Raw genomic sequence first — 15,590 nt, 5'->3', positions numbered from 1 at the left:
TTAGGGAAAGTCACAAGGGAATTATATTGATAAAAACAATTTTAAGAAATCAAGTAACAGGAATTCACACACAAAATACCCTAAAGGCAGAGTGGGAACAATAGATACGTACGTCCAAGCCTGAGTCACAATGCACCCTGAACAGCACGAAAGGGAGAACTATGTCAGTGAGCCCACCTCTCTGGACAGGCCACATATGGTACGTCTACACTGCAATTAAACCCATGCAGCTGGCCCATGTCAGCTGACTCAGACTTGAGGGCTCAGGCTATGGGCTTGTTTAATTGTGGTGTAAAGGTTCAGGCTGTAGTTCAGGCTCTAGGACTCTCCTCCCTCACAGAGTCCCAGAGGCCAGGTTCCAGCCCGAACATCTATACTGCAATTAAACAGCCCAATAGTCCAAGCCCCATGAGACCAAGTCAGTTCTTGTGGGCCAGCCGCAAGGGTTTAATTGGAGTGTAGAAATACCCACATAGGCTTATTACCCCTTTGGCTTGCTTTTCCTTGATTCATTTAAAGATTTTTTTCTAAATTGGGATTGTGCTGCTCTTTAAAAGCCTGAAAGGTTTTTTTTTTGTTTGTTTAAATTTAGAAATAAACATTTTTTTTCCTGCTTGAGTTTTAACCTTATGAAAATCAGGAATGTAAAGTCTGGGCTTCCCTGCATACTGGAAAATATAAGGTACGTTTACTGTTAACTTTTAACATAGTATTTGAAGAGGTGAAGATGCTGAAGATTTAACAAAAAACAAAGCTTTAAAAATCCTTTTTGCTTTTAAACAGTTCTACTTTGACTCTTTATCCGGTCATATCATTTTTCATACAAGCTCTCTGGCCTACACGGGACAGGAAATTGCAATGTAAAAAACAAGCAGGTTATTTTTTAAGCTACTTTTTCCACATCTTTTTTGATCATCCTAAAGAATCCAAAAAAGGTACAAGCCCCATTCCCCCCCTTTGTTTCATAGCTATTCAAAAATGACCTGCAGTTGGAGCCTTACTCGGACATGGTCACTTGCACCATTTTTAAAAGTCTCATTTAAAAAAAGGACTTTGCAAACAGAAAAGAAAAGAAGCTAAAGGTCAAATTTTAGGTTTGACAACTGAAACAATATCCTGTGGAGCAGATTCTGGTCTCTGTGATACATCTGCAATCATTAAATAACGGGATTCACAGAGTCACTGAGGCTATGTCTTCACTGCCAAGAAAAGATGCATTTTTGCAACAGGATAACTAATGTACATTAGCTATCCTGTTGTAAAACCATAGTGGAGACAAGCACTGAAGTTTACACTACATGGTACTGTCAAAATAATGTCACTTTTCTTCTCCCATCACTTGCATTCCCTGCTCCTTTGCAAACTCCTTCAACCTCCAAGTTTTGAGCTTCTCATCCTCACTCACAAGGCTTCGCTCCTACTCTTCCCTCATCCCCCTAGAGTCAACGGGGTCTGGCAGATTGAACATAGGACTGGATTCCTGGAACTGCTGAGTTCTAATTACCACCTTGTTATTGACTTGCTGTGTAGCCTTGGGCAAGTCACTTAACCTTTCTGCATCAGCTTTTCCTCTGTAAAATGATTACCTGTCTCACAGTGACGTTGTATGGATTAATTAGTTAATAGCTATAGTGCTTTGAAGCTGTACATCACTATATATTGTGCTACTACACTCACACACCATTTAAATTTCCCTGTATACCACCCTCACTTTTTTCTTGACCGCTCCCTTTACCTCCTTCCATCCTCTCCTGACAATATGCCTCCTTTCAGGTCATCATTTTCACTTGTACTGATCTCCAAAGCATTGTTAGCTACATGAGCTCTCTCACACACACACACACACACACACCCATTCCTGTTCCATAAAGCTTTCCAACTGTATGCATGTGTTCTGGTTTGGTATAATTTTATACTGTACCTCCACATGTCTAGACTCTGACCTACAGGTATCAATGGAAGGCCCTCTGCTTCTGCACCAGGTCTTTGCTCCCAGTAGCCAGCTCCTGACAGTGGGTCTCCAATGGATACTGAAAAGCTACATTAACTTTCCTGGAAGATCTCTGCAGGGGCCAATCAAGGGAAAGATAGACAGTGCATATTCTCACCAGGCCCACTTTCCATCAGCTCCTATTCATGGGTTTTCAGCCTCTTAGGGAGCTCTGTAAGCACAGAGGTACAAGGGTGACAGATGTTGGTTCTGAAGCAGCTGATACCGCCTTCCACAGGAAGGATCTGATTCACACACAGAAGTCGCAGCTGCATGTGACTCATACAGGCCTCTGTTAGTTGGCCAATTTTACCCACTGCACAGGCCCACAAATACCTGTGGCAGTACATAAATAATAGCCCTTTGATTTCAGTGTCAAAACTACACAGACTAAATGTACACAAGGCTTTGTTTTAGCCTCCTAATCTGTTTTGACAACCAAGAGTTATTAAACATCTAGAGGTTTAGAGAAGTAATGAACACCCACAGGCCTAAGGATCAATTTATATTGTGGAAAGCAAATAATAATAATCCTCTCTCTTGGGAAGGCATTTGTTATTGTTTTCTCTGTAACAAGAAACTGCAAAAGGCACTAACAAAAGTCTTTGCAAACCCGAATCAAATCTGCATGGAGTCATCTTTAATGGAGGTGCCTTTTATAAATCAGAATTTAAATTCTCACATCTAAAATAGGATCAACGTTTTTTCTGGGACGCTTGTGTTACAAACAACAGAAGCCACTTCTGCAGTTAAATGGCCTGAAGGCATACAAAATAGCCTGTAGACATCTGAACTCCACCAACTAAAAGAAAGGTTTGGCTGCTTTCAATTCTCAGACCCTGCTCCTCCATTGCCTTGTAACTTGTTTAGTAATTTATACCTATGTAAAACACTACCAGATCAGAATAGCACACAGGTGAAAATAACTATGAAAGTTGCACAGCCATGCCAGTATCTGACCCTTCAATGCTACCTACAAGCCTGACTTAGTACAGGGAACATGTGGAAAGCTTGACAGTGGGTTAGAGTACAATACAATCAGAGTTTACTGTACATTCAGAGTCAAAGGCACAGAAGTGGGATCTGAACAAATAAAGTGACAAGAATCCACACTCAGCTCACTCCAACCCCATGCGAAATGACACCTGAAAAGCAGTAGGATCTAACAGCAACAGAAAAGTTTTCCCCATGGAACATGAAGATTTTTTAACTGTAGCTTCTCTCTGCACACCCTTCCTCAGCAGCACTGCTGCCTTCATGTTGGCTCTATCCCATTAATAGCTCCCCAACGTTGAGAGTGAATGGGTTTAAAGAAGCCTCTACAGCTTACAAGTTGCCCCCTATCGTAGAAAGATGCTCTGCTCCATTTCACAAGCTGCCTTCCCTGGAAATCCCTTTCTCATATTTCCCATCCTTTTCTGGAACCCTTAAGATCCCTCAACCTGCATAAGACCGCCTCTGGTTTCTAAGTAATTCAAATACAGACAGAAGCCCCTGCCCAACACAGCAATCAGCAGGTGCCTTCTGCAGCTGTTAGGAACCAGGAAGTGCTGGGGAGCTCACACATGGACAATTAGAAGGCAATTTAAACTGTAAATAAATCCCACATGGTTGGGATAATGCTGATAATGTCTCAGGGAGTGGGAGTAATACCTTTAAGTAAAACTAGATATTGCTCCAAAATTGGATAAGGATATTTAGGATCCAAATCACAATTTTGCATTTAGTCCCTGTACTTATAATAGGCCAAATCTAAATGCCCTCAGATTTTGAGGGTTCAAAACTCAGTTCTGAATTTTGCAGTTCAGTCTCAAGCTCATCACATTCAGAATGGGGATATATGAATGCCATGGAGTTTCAGGTTCAAAACCCTTTTCCAGAATCCTTGACCATAAGACCCCACTTTTTTCATCCTGCCCCCTCTCTTTGTTCCTCCTCCCAGCCTCTCATAAATGAAATGTAAACCTTGGCCAACATACAATGGTCTATTCTATTCTCCATCTATGCTCCCAAGTGTTTCTATCTATTTAGGGCCATGTCTACACTAGAAGTGTTTTACTGGTATAGAAATACCAGCATACTACACCAACAAAGTACTCCTAGTGTGGCCACAACTGTACTGGCAGAACTGCGCTTAGTACAATGATAGCAAAACTAGTACTCACAACTGAAACAAGCTATACAGGTAAGACCTGAAATTCTAATGTAAAAAACAAGCAGGGAAAAAATCCCTTCAGGACTTCTTAGAAAGAGAAAAAGAGAGCTCTCCCAGCACTATTAAAAAAAACCCACCTACATGAGGGGAATAGCTCCCAAAACTGGTGCACTGTCTACACTGGCACTTTACAGCGCTGAAACTTGCAGCACTCGGGGATGTGTTTTTTCACACCCCTGAGCGAAAAAGTTGCAGCGCTGTAAAGTGCCAGTGTAGACAAGCCCTAAATGTGAACTAGTGTAGTGTTGTTCCTCCCCACAACACGCTGGAACAATAACCCTAAGAGAGGTGTGAAGTACCCATTCATTTAAAAGGGATGTTAACGCTAAAGGTAACTTAACAGTCAACACTAATTATCTCACTGCTTTCAGTTTAGCGGAAACAACCACCTACTCCCCTTAGCCCAGGGATCTCAAACTCAAATCACCACAAGGGCCACATGAGGACTAGCACATTGGCCCGCGGGCTGCATCACTGACACCTTTTCATATGAAAAGGTACAAAACCCACCTCTCCTGCCCCCGACCCCACTCCACCCCTTCCATGAGGCCCCACCCCTGCCCCACTTCTTCCCACTCCTTCCCCACCCCCATTCCAACCCCTTCTCCAAAGTCCCCACCCCAACTCTGCCCCCTCCCTGTCCCTATTCCAACCCCTTCCCCAAATCCCCGCCCCTGCCCCACCTCTTCTCTGCCTCTTCCCCTGAGCGTGCCGCTCCCCGCTCCTCCCCCTTGGGAAGTGCTAAGCGCCACCAAACAGCTGTTTGGCAGTGGGAAGTGCCTGGCGGTAAGCAAAGTAGCGGGGCTGTGGCGCGCTGGGAGGGGGCGGGGGGTGAGGGGAGCTTGGCAGCTGCAGGAAATAACTCCGCGGGCTGCGTGTTTGAGACCCCTTAGCCATTGTTCTTAGAAGTCTGCAGCTATATCTGCACTCTGGGGTCTATAGTAGGACACCTACAGCACTGTAGCTATGCTGGCATAACCCCATAATGTAGATAGTCTACAGCAACAAAAGGTTTTTTTTCTGTCACTGTAGGAACAGTACCTCCCTGAGAAACCATAGCTAGGTTGATAGAAGCATTATTCCATCAAGCTAGCTGTGTCTACACAGGGGGTTAGGCTAGCATAGCTATGATGCTCTGGGATGTGGATTTTTCACATCTCTCAGCACCATAGCTCTATCAGCCTAAATTTTAAGTGTACACCAACATTTAGGTTGTAAGCTCCTAGAGGCAGGAACGATTTTTTCTTCCTGTACTGTGAGGCACCTACTATATTTTGGGCTTTCCCTAAGTTATAATGTGAGAGCAGAATTTGGCCCGTGTATGTATGTGTGTCTTTGTTTTTTAAGTAACATAGCAACATCCAGAGAGGTCCTTTTGTTACTGTAAGGGAATTTTTGCTGCCATGACACAGATGGTCCCCAAAACAATATACTGTACAATGGAATTAAAGATAAAAGTGAAATTTAATTGTCCAATTCTGCAATGAATCAATGACAAAGCTGAAGTGCCTACCAGATGAGAGACAATCAGTACATATGTCTGTAATAATACACACTTGTCCATTGCTCCAAGATATTCTTGACAGGAATAACCTGTGAATCCACTTTAACCACTACAAAAGGTGCTGCAACACTGTAAAGCACGCCTGTTGAGTGAGAACAGTTTCAGACTCTGAAACAAGTTCAGTAGGCTCACTACCTAAAATATCTCAAAGCTCAACCACAAACGGTTCGTTTTTATTTTAGTTTCTCATATTGCTAAAAAATGAAACTGTATGATATAGTGGCCTGAACACAAGACAGAGACCAAAACACTGCCAGGTTCTAACCCTCACCCTTCCACTGACTTACGCTGTGACCTTGAATTAGTCACGAAGGTCAAGATTTTTGGTGCTTCCCTAGAAATTTTGGCCTTGTCTTCATTAGAAAAAGAGGTCTTAGAGTGGACATACCCTTTCAGAGATGCTGCGCACCTACACCTCCCAACTGCAGCATCCACAATCAGTGACCATTTTTGAAAATTTTAGCTTCCATCTCTCTCTCTCTTTCTCTATTTCAGATTTTAACTCCTGTAAATAATACCTTCCTCACAGGTCAGTTATGAGGATCCATTATTAGATAATGACAATAGTTTGAAGGATGACCTAGAATTTTAGGGACCTTGATTCAAATCCCTGCTCTGCTACAGACTTCCTGTGACACCTTGGCAAGTCACTTAGGCCTGGTCTGCACCTAAAACTTAGGTCAACCTAGCTATGTCACTCAGAGGTGTGAAAACTCCCTTCCATCGCTGTAGCAAGTCTCTACACTATAGATACTATATTGGAACAGCTAAATGCCATAGCTATGGCACTGTAGTGTGGGCATACCCTGAGTGTCTCTGTGCCTCAGTTCCCTATCTGTAAAGTGGGGATAATAGCCCTTCTCTACTTCACAGGGGTGATCCAAGGATAAATACATTAAAGATTCTGAGGTGCTCAGATACTATATAAAAGTACCTTGGACAAAAGTATTAATAGTATTAAAATAAATCCTACTGTTCAATATCCACAACTGCAGCACAACAGTTTCCCCTTTAGGAACTGTTACTTCTGTGCAATTTTAAGCAACTTTTTGTTATCAATTTTAGATGAAGGCCCCAATTCTGCAACTTATTTTATGTAGGTACAGCTCTGTGACCACATGAAGCCCTGTGGATTTCAATAGGACCCTGTGTGAGCCCAGGTCGGTCTGCTTGCTACAAGTTGCAGGGACTAAATCCTTAATTATTACAAAATTTGAAAAAAACTCAGTCCCTCTCTCCAATGTCTGTGATAAATAATGATAAAAAAAAATCCAATACAGACTTTCACTTTCTAGATTAAGATTTTAGTTACACAATTTCTGCATTCCTGAAGAGCTCAACGGACTATATTTACATAAAAGGGAAAGGTCTGCTGTGAAGCAGCCCCTAAAAATAATACAATTAAGTTTCACTTTAAGTTCTCCATTGTCTGACATTTTCACATAATCCCTTGTATTATTAGTGAAGAGAGGAACATGGAGACGATAATGCTAAACAGCAGCACTACAGATCACATGCTTTCAAAGCAAAAGAAAGCTACTGAATTAGTAAAAACAGGACTTCTCTTATGTTACAATCAATGCATCTGAGTTTAATACTGAAATTCAAAGGTCAAATATGCTGCACTGTAGCATCTCTTCTTACAGAATGATTAACACTCCACTGAAACCCACGGGCATGACCCTGCACTATTTATGCAGTGGTGTTGTAGCCCAGTCGGTCCCAGGATATTAGAGAGGCAATGGGTGGGGTAATATCTTTTATTGGGCCTACTTCTATTACTGAGAGACAAGCTTTTGATCTACACAGAGCTCTTCTACAAGTCTGGAAAAGGTACAATACTCTTGTATTTAGCTGTGACACTCTTAGTACCTTTCCCAGACCTGAAGAAGAGCTCTGTATATAGTTTGAAAGCTTGCCTCTCTCACCAGCAGAAGTTGTCCCAATAAAAGATATTACCTCGTCCACCATTTCCCTCTACTCAGTTAAAACTTTATCTGAATAAAAAGTTCAGATTTAATTGAAAAAACGGCACATGTTGTATTCCCATTTGCAGAAGATTTACAGGACTGTACCTATTTCTATACTGGCAAACTTTTCTAGTTTGTTCTTTATCACATTCTGACAAACTTGACTAGAAAATATTTGTTTTTCTAAACATCAATTTTTCCATGGAACTGTTAAGGCAGTTTGAGTCCGATCCTTCAAAGGTCTCACACATTGGGCATTAAGGAGGAGTCCTTGTGGCATCTTAGAGACTAACAAATTTATTTGGGCATAAGCTTTCGTAGGCTAAAACCCACTTCATCAGATGTACTGAGTGAAAAATACAGTAAGCAATATATATATTACAGCACATGAAAAGATGGGAGTTGCCATAGCTTAAGCTACAGCAGCAGAGACTGAAGGTTTCCTAGTCTGATAGTACACAGTATTTTATTAATTGTGTACAGACTGAAATCAACAATAACCACACACTTTCCTAGCTATTATTTTTTCTGCTTCCTTCCCCACATTTAGGGGCATTAAGAGATAGGAAAGGAGCCAGTGCAGCTACTAAATTATTTGTGATTAGACCATAATACCACAGACTAGGATCTTCAATCAGACTGTGCCCTCAGTTCTGGCATGTTTAATAATGTATTAGCAGTTAGCCAAGCCCACTACAAGAGAGATCTGGTACGAAATGTGTATACTGTACAGGGCCTACTGCAAGACCTTACGACAGCCAACAGGCAAACCAGCAATTGTCTCTCAGAATTAATGTACAGGATCTCCTTTATCTTCATCATTATAAAGCAGTTCCACCCAAACACCAAATCTAGCTTTTGCTTTTATATACCTTATCACTGGCACTTTTGCAAACCCCCCACTAACGGCAAAGAGAAAAAAAAAATTCAGCCACAAAATATACCCAGAGTCTGACTGTATTTCATGCTTCTCTTCCACCACCGCCCCCCTCCCCCGGGGCCTAGTGTAACCTTCCTACAGAAGATGTAGGGCTGGCTGGATTCAGAAAATTGAGATAATGCATTAATCCCTATGGGGCACAAATAAACATAATCCGGGGGGAGTTAAAAGAAAAGCATGCAAGACGAATGGCCTGAATTAACCTATGGGGCACTCCTGAGGGATTATCACGCTGCTCCTCGGACAAGCCACCACAAGCTTTAGCAGGAACCTGCGCTACGCAGCACAAAGGAAGGGGGGAGTGGAAGGAAAGAGTTAGCAGAAAGGGTTTCACACTTACCAGTCCCGCTATGCACATCACAGCGTCACGGCCACGAGCGCCCAAGCCCCGGTGGAGACACGGCCGCGCAGCGTGTCCCGGTCACGCGGATGGCGCTTCCGTCCCAGCCATTTCCACAGCCGAATCCAGCGCCCCTGAGTCCCACGCCTCACTCAGCACCAGCTCCCTCCTTCCCGAGGCTCAGCTGGGCCGTCCTCCTTCCTTCGGGGGCTGCAGGGAGCAGCGAATCACAGCCCGACCTCGCCCCCTCTGACGTCTCCTCCAAGCACCTCTGGAGTGGCTCTCCCTAACTCCAGCTGTTGGGAGCGCCGCAGTCCTTCTATGCTCTGTTATGTTCACTGTTCTTTCTCCAGATCTGGCTTCTCCCTAGTTTTACCTTTGCTGTCTTCTGCTCCTTATCTGCTCCCTTTTCTTTCCTTCTCCTCTGCTGTTCCATTCTGCCCTTATCCTCCTGGTCTGTACGGCTTGAGGGGGAGAAATGGCATGTGTGCTCATTTAAGGCACAAGATTTCTTGGAGGACTTGTGTTCACAACTTGTTTTAACAAAGTTGCAGAGGGCAGGTTTAAAAGCTGTAGACCTGCCAACTCATGTTCATTTGGAGGAAGAGGCTTCCTTATTTGGGAATTCACTTAGGGCAATATATTTAAATTGCTCTTGTAATGTGTGTGTTTGAATGAGATATTAAAAACTTCACTTATGACTGTTTGAATTTCACCTTATGTAAACATTTCACCCATTTTGAAACAGCAACCCTACAAATGGACATAAAATAATGAACATATAAAAGAAGTTACTGGGTAGCTGTAGGATTGGCGAAAGCAGTGGTGTTTTCCTTTTGTTTGTATTACTTAAATAGAAGTTTGAGGGGTAAAATACACACACACACACACACACACACTGGGTGGGATATGAGAGACTATACACATCTTGTTTGATCCAACAGCAGTCTATGAGGAAACACTGGTTACAAAACACACAGCAGTCTGCATCTTGGCAAACAGTGCAATTAGTGAGAAAGTAATTGCTGACTGGCATTTTAAAAACTTGTCATTTAACCCAGAGCATGGCTAATCTGAGGCAGTGTTTAGAATGCCAACTTCAGCTGGTAGTTAATATGCAGATTAGACTGTCTAATATCATTACCACCCCTGGTGCTAAAATGGGGCAAGTAATAAAGAGAAACTGTGCAAAATGTCTGCATAGTCAAGTCCTCGAATTGTGAGCTCTCACATTTTAGTTAAAAGGAGAGAGGCAGTTGCTCTTTAATAAAGGCCTCCTTTCTTCCAAGTGCTCATTATGTGTAAGTGTTACATAAATCTTTCAGGCCTTCTCTCTATATTGCTGTATACATAAAGCACAGATCACCTTTAAGGGTTTCTCTTAGCAGATGGAAGCAATGTTGGGGGTACTGCTATGATGGAGGTTAATATTTCTTCATTCTTGCAAGGGAGATTGACAAACTTGATCATTTGCCAGGTCAGGCTGACATTTGAGACAGCTTGACCCTACCGAACCTTCAGTCTAATCACCTTATCAACGCAATCACACAATGCCCTTTTTATTTTGCTTGGAGTATGCCTCTGGCTGTGGAGAAACTGCCCAAGTTATCAAATCATTTGTTTAGAGTTGAATAACAGGTACCTGAATGAGCCAATAAATCCTGTTCAAACACCTATTAGGGAGTCCAAACACAACTGTTGTATTCTTATCTCCTGCACAGTCACTCCCCCCAAAACACACACGCAAAAATATTCTTCTAAAGTAAATCACATCTCAGACTGTGTCCATTTACAAGGAACTGAGGAGAAATTCATACTCTGACGCCATCTGGGGGGCGGGGGGATGACTCCTAGAAAACTTCTTTGGGATGTACAGAGCCTAGTATGATGGGGTCCCAATCTTGACTGGGGCCCTCAGGCACAACCCCAATATCACAATTTAAATCATAATAAAAAACTGACATCTGTATCTAGCAGCACCTCACAGATGTGTTCTCCCTACACATGCATGCCTATATGCCGGAGGTTTGACCCACAACATAAATATTTAGTTTGCAGTGTTATTGTAGACATGTTGGTCCCAGGATATGAGAGACAGACAAGGTGGGTGAGGTAATTTCTTTTATCAGACCAATTTTTGTTGGTGGAAGAGACAGAAACAAGCTTCCGAGCTACATGGAGTTCTTCTTGTCTCGCTCATAAATATTTAGTGACATACAATACATTCTGCATTAAATACCATGGAAGTTGCAGTGACATATTCATCCTATAGACTAGAATAATGGCCATGGAGGGGCTAAGAACATAAGAACAGCTATACTGGGTCCCGGAGCGGCGCAAGGGTTTTTGCCGCCCTAGGTGGGGGGGGTCCTTCCACGCTCCCGGTCTTTGGGGCACTTCGGTGGCGGGTCCCGGAGCAAGTGAAGGACCCGCCACAGAATTGCTGCCAAAGACCCGGAGCACGGAAGGACCTCCCGCCGCAGAATTGCCGCCCCCCCAAATCCTGTCGCCTAAATGGAAGTGCCAGCCCTGACTGGGTCAGATCAGTAGTTCATCTAGCCCAGTATCCTGGCATTGGCTATGTTGGAAGACAGAATACTGGGCCAGATGGACCAGTCTGACTGAATATGTCCATTCTTATGTTCTCCAATTTATTAAGGTAGTTTTGAATTCTAATCCTGTCCTCCAAAGTGTTACAAACCCTACCATCTTGGAGTTAGCCACGAATTTTATAAGCATACTCTCTATTCCCTTATCCATCCTCTGTCGTCCACTCCCAGCTTCTGGCAGTCAGAGGCTAAGGACACCCAGAGAATGGAGGTGCCTCCCTGATCATCTTGGCTAATAGCCATTGATGGACTTTTTGTCTACACTGGCACTTTCATCATTAAAACTTTTGTTGCTCAGGGGTGTGAAAAAACATCCCCCTGAACAACAAAAGTTGTAACGATAAAAAGCACCGTTGTTGACAGTGCTTCGTCAGCAGGGGCCACTCTCCAGTCAATGAAGCTACCGCCCCTTGTTGGGGTCTCTCCCAGCGACAAAGAGCAGCTACACTGTGCACCCTACAACAGTGCGGCTGCAGCAGCACAGCCATGCTGTTGTAAGGTAGAAATAGCCTTATTCTTTTTTGAACCCACTTATAATTTTGGCCTTCACAACATCCCCTGGCAACAAGTTCCACAGGTTGACTGTGTATTGTGTGAAGAAGTACCCCCATATGTTTGTTTTAAACCTGCTGCCTATTAAATAAATTGGATGGCCCCTGGTTCTTGTGTTATGTGAAGGAGTAAATAACACTTCCCTATTCACTTTCTCTACACCATTTGTGATTTTATAGACCTCAATCATATCCCCCCCTTAGTCCTCTCTTTTCCAAGATGAACAGTCCCAGTCTTTTTAATCTCTCCTCACATGGAAGTTGTTCCATACCCTTACTTGTTTTTATTGCCTTTCTCTGTACCTTCTCCACTTCTATATCTTTTTTGAGATAGGGTTCCTGTGATGCCTATTATATCAATATCCTAATTTAAAACCATGTATTCTAGTTCACCCATCTTAGTATTTAGACTTATAGCATATGTATACACTTATAAAATTTGTCACTTTTTAGCTGTCTACTGTTAGGGGATGTAATTGAATGGGACTCTTTTTCATTTGACTGTTTTTCTTCAGTTCCTACCTTTACTTTATCAACTTCTATCCTCTCCTCTTTTCTAGGATATAGAGAATCCCCATTAATAGACATCCTAGGGATGTCTCTGTCCAAATGTGTGCTCCTCTGTACCTGTGGGCTTTCCCCCGGCCTTAGTTAAAAACTCCTCTACAACCTTTTTAATTGTACATGTCAGCAACCTGAGTCCATTTTGGTTTAGGTGGAGCCCATCCTTCCTGTATGGTTCCTCCTTTCTCAAAAGGTTCCCCACTTCCTAATACACCTAAACCCCTCCTCCTTACACCATTGTCTCATCCAACATACATATTGAAAACCTGCAGTTCTCCCTGGTGAACTGGCCCTGCATGTGGAACTGGAAGCATTTCCGAGAATGCTACCAAGGAGGCCCTGGACTTTAATCTCTTACTCAGCAGCCTAATAACCTGCCCATCCTAACTCAGCTTAGTTCCCTACATTAAGACCAAGTAATTAGGCTTTAATAGGGAAGCCTGAATTTCACTCTTACAGCTTATATTTCCTATATTATCTTGCATTCCTGATTCTACGGATGCCTTAAAAACTCATCTGCTAAGTAATATTACAGTTTTCATGCAAATTTATATTTCATTGCACCAAGTGACGTTAATGCAGAATTAAAGATGCTTGGTGGTACGTCATCCACTTGCAGAATGCTGACTTGAGCAAAACTCAAACTTCTGAAAACTGGGAAAAATGCACAGTTAAGGTTGCCCATGAAACTTATCTCTGCCCTCTTTCAGCAGTGCCCTAATACACTGTGTTAACACACATATCTTTATGCTGTCACCACAGCTGCTGAAATGTACAAGCTCTTCACTTTCTTTTAGAACCCATTCACTCTCACCCACAGGATCCCATGTAACACTATTAAAGGACAAAAAGAAGGGGGGGGGGAATGTTTTTTTCAGGCTGCTGTCTTTGAGCAGTCCGGTGAAGGGGACAGCAATAGATGAGAATTCCAGTTGTTAAGGCCTGGATCTTGTCCACAAGAGATTGTACCTTGCTTTTCCCCAAGGTATAACTTAGGTGAATTGTCTTGTCTTCGCTTATGTGGAATTCTGTGGGGCTTGCAGTTAGTCCACCCTCTTCAAGGGACCAGAGTGCAGCAGCTGCTTGCTTCAGGTGGTCCTCCCAGCTGTGGCTTTAGATCAGGACTTTGTCTAGGTAGGCAATGGCATAACTATTATGGAACTATAGGACTTGGTCCACTAGCTGTTGAAATGTTGCAGCTCATTTCACAGATGAGAAACTGTCACAGAAAGATGAGACTTGTGTAGATAGTCAGTAGTAGACTATCCCAATAGCATATCTTGAAAACTAGAGCCAATCAACAATTTTAAGCATCATTTTCGTTCTCAGTGACCCAGAATTAGTAAAGTTTGACTACATTTATTTCAGAAGCATTTTGGCTGTAGAGCAGTGTAATTAAAGACTGCAGAATAGTGCATCTGCACAAGGGAGCTGAATTAAGGTTGCATGCACAACCTGAATTCTCGTATTTTCTAAATTTTGATTGCTTGACTTTGTAACCTTAATATTCTTCTCACATAGCTTTTGTATATAATTACCAAGGCTTTTTAAAAAGCAAAAGGAAAAAACAAATTATATCTCATGGAACCTTATTGACCCCCTGTATTAGTCATCAGCATTGGTGGAACAGTATAAATTGAGCTAAAGGAGTAAATGGGTGCCATAGTAGGTTATTATCCTCTATAATATCCTCACACTTTGTCAGTGGTTTACACATCTATTTTTGACACAGCTGAGGAATGCTGAGAATCCTGGATTCTATTCTATGCTTGGCCCTAAAGAGGAGTGTGGTGTAGTGTAATGGTTACAGGCAGCGCAGCCAAGCATTGAGACTTCGGTTCTATTGCCAGCTCTGTCAGAAAGTGAGCTTTCAGTTACTCAGTGCCACTGACCTATACTCATACATATGGAAATAGAGTCTGAAATGTTGTTGTTTCATGTAACTGAAGATTTCCCTTGTCATTGCCTCCACCCTTGCCCTGCCAGGCCATACTTACCATGGCTGGAGCTGGAGAGCCGTGCTGTGCTGAGGAGCTCCAAAGATAAAGTGTCAATAAGCATGTCTTATTAATAGGGAAGGGAATTCTGCAACATATCTTTCCCTTTCTGTTGTGACTGTAAATCCACTAATACAGCTGTCTGTTTTATCTGTAGCTGCTGCTGCTGAGGACTTGAGGGGTGCCCCCTCCTCAACCGCAGAACACCAGATTAGGGAGGATATGTTCTGTGAAATCCTGCAAGCCAGTGCTGCATCAGACCATGAACAGAGAGCCTGGAAGGTGAATATGGTAGGAGTTCCAACAGGAAAAAGGAGAGAGCGATGCACCCGGACATAATGGGGCTTCTCAGGCAGCACATAATCATAGCCTTAATTATGAAGGACATAACTGGCAGCTATAACCATTGGGATATTTTTCTCACTGAGATCCAGTCTTGTGAATAAATATTGCCAGCTCCCTTCAATCTACAGAAAGCACATTCCACTATCATTCTGCACCCATGGAGTTGGTAGCTGAATCTTTCCTTGGTGTTGTTTCCTTGGACCTTGTACATGCAAATAAATCAAAAGTAATCTTGTGATTAACTTCACACTCTTTCAATTGGGTACATAATGGCTTCAACTAAAATGACAAAGTTTTCTTGGAGCTACAAATACAAGATTCATAGGCTACAGTGTGGCATGATGTGACAGAATACAGAATGATTTTATTGGCATGAGTCTGAAATGATCACATTACTCATGAGTTATCAAGTTACAAGTGAGTTATTCGTGTCATTACAAACAAGTACACAGTTTTTCTCTTTTAATGTTTATGTATCTGATGCTGTTCAACAGTAGAAAATAGC

General features: G+C 42.6%; 1 protein-coding gene across 1 annotated transcript in view; it reads right to left on the bottom strand.

The window, feature by feature from the left end:
- ATP10D (ATPase phospholipid transporting 10D (putative)) overlaps nt 1-9,186 on the bottom strand; it is a 95,767-nt gene extending 86,581 nt beyond the window's left edge. Inside the window, exon 1 of the mRNA XM_054029064.1 lies at nt 9,020-9,186. The gene's annotated coding sequence lies outside the window, so the exon portion shown is untranslated. The remainder of the gene's footprint in view (nt 1-9,019) is intronic.
- Between the last annotated feature and the right edge of the window lie 6,404 nt (nt 9,187-15,590).

The sequence above is a fragment of the Malaclemys terrapin genome, chromosome 5, assembly GCF_027887155.1.
Source record: "Malaclemys terrapin pileata isolate rMalTer1 chromosome 5, rMalTer1.hap1, whole genome shotgun sequence".
NCBI classification, from domain to species: domain Eukaryota; kingdom Metazoa; phylum Chordata; order Testudines; family Emydidae; genus Malaclemys; species Malaclemys terrapin.
Note: the sequence above shows the minus strand (reverse complement) of the source record. Positions and strands in the feature narration are given on the sequence as shown.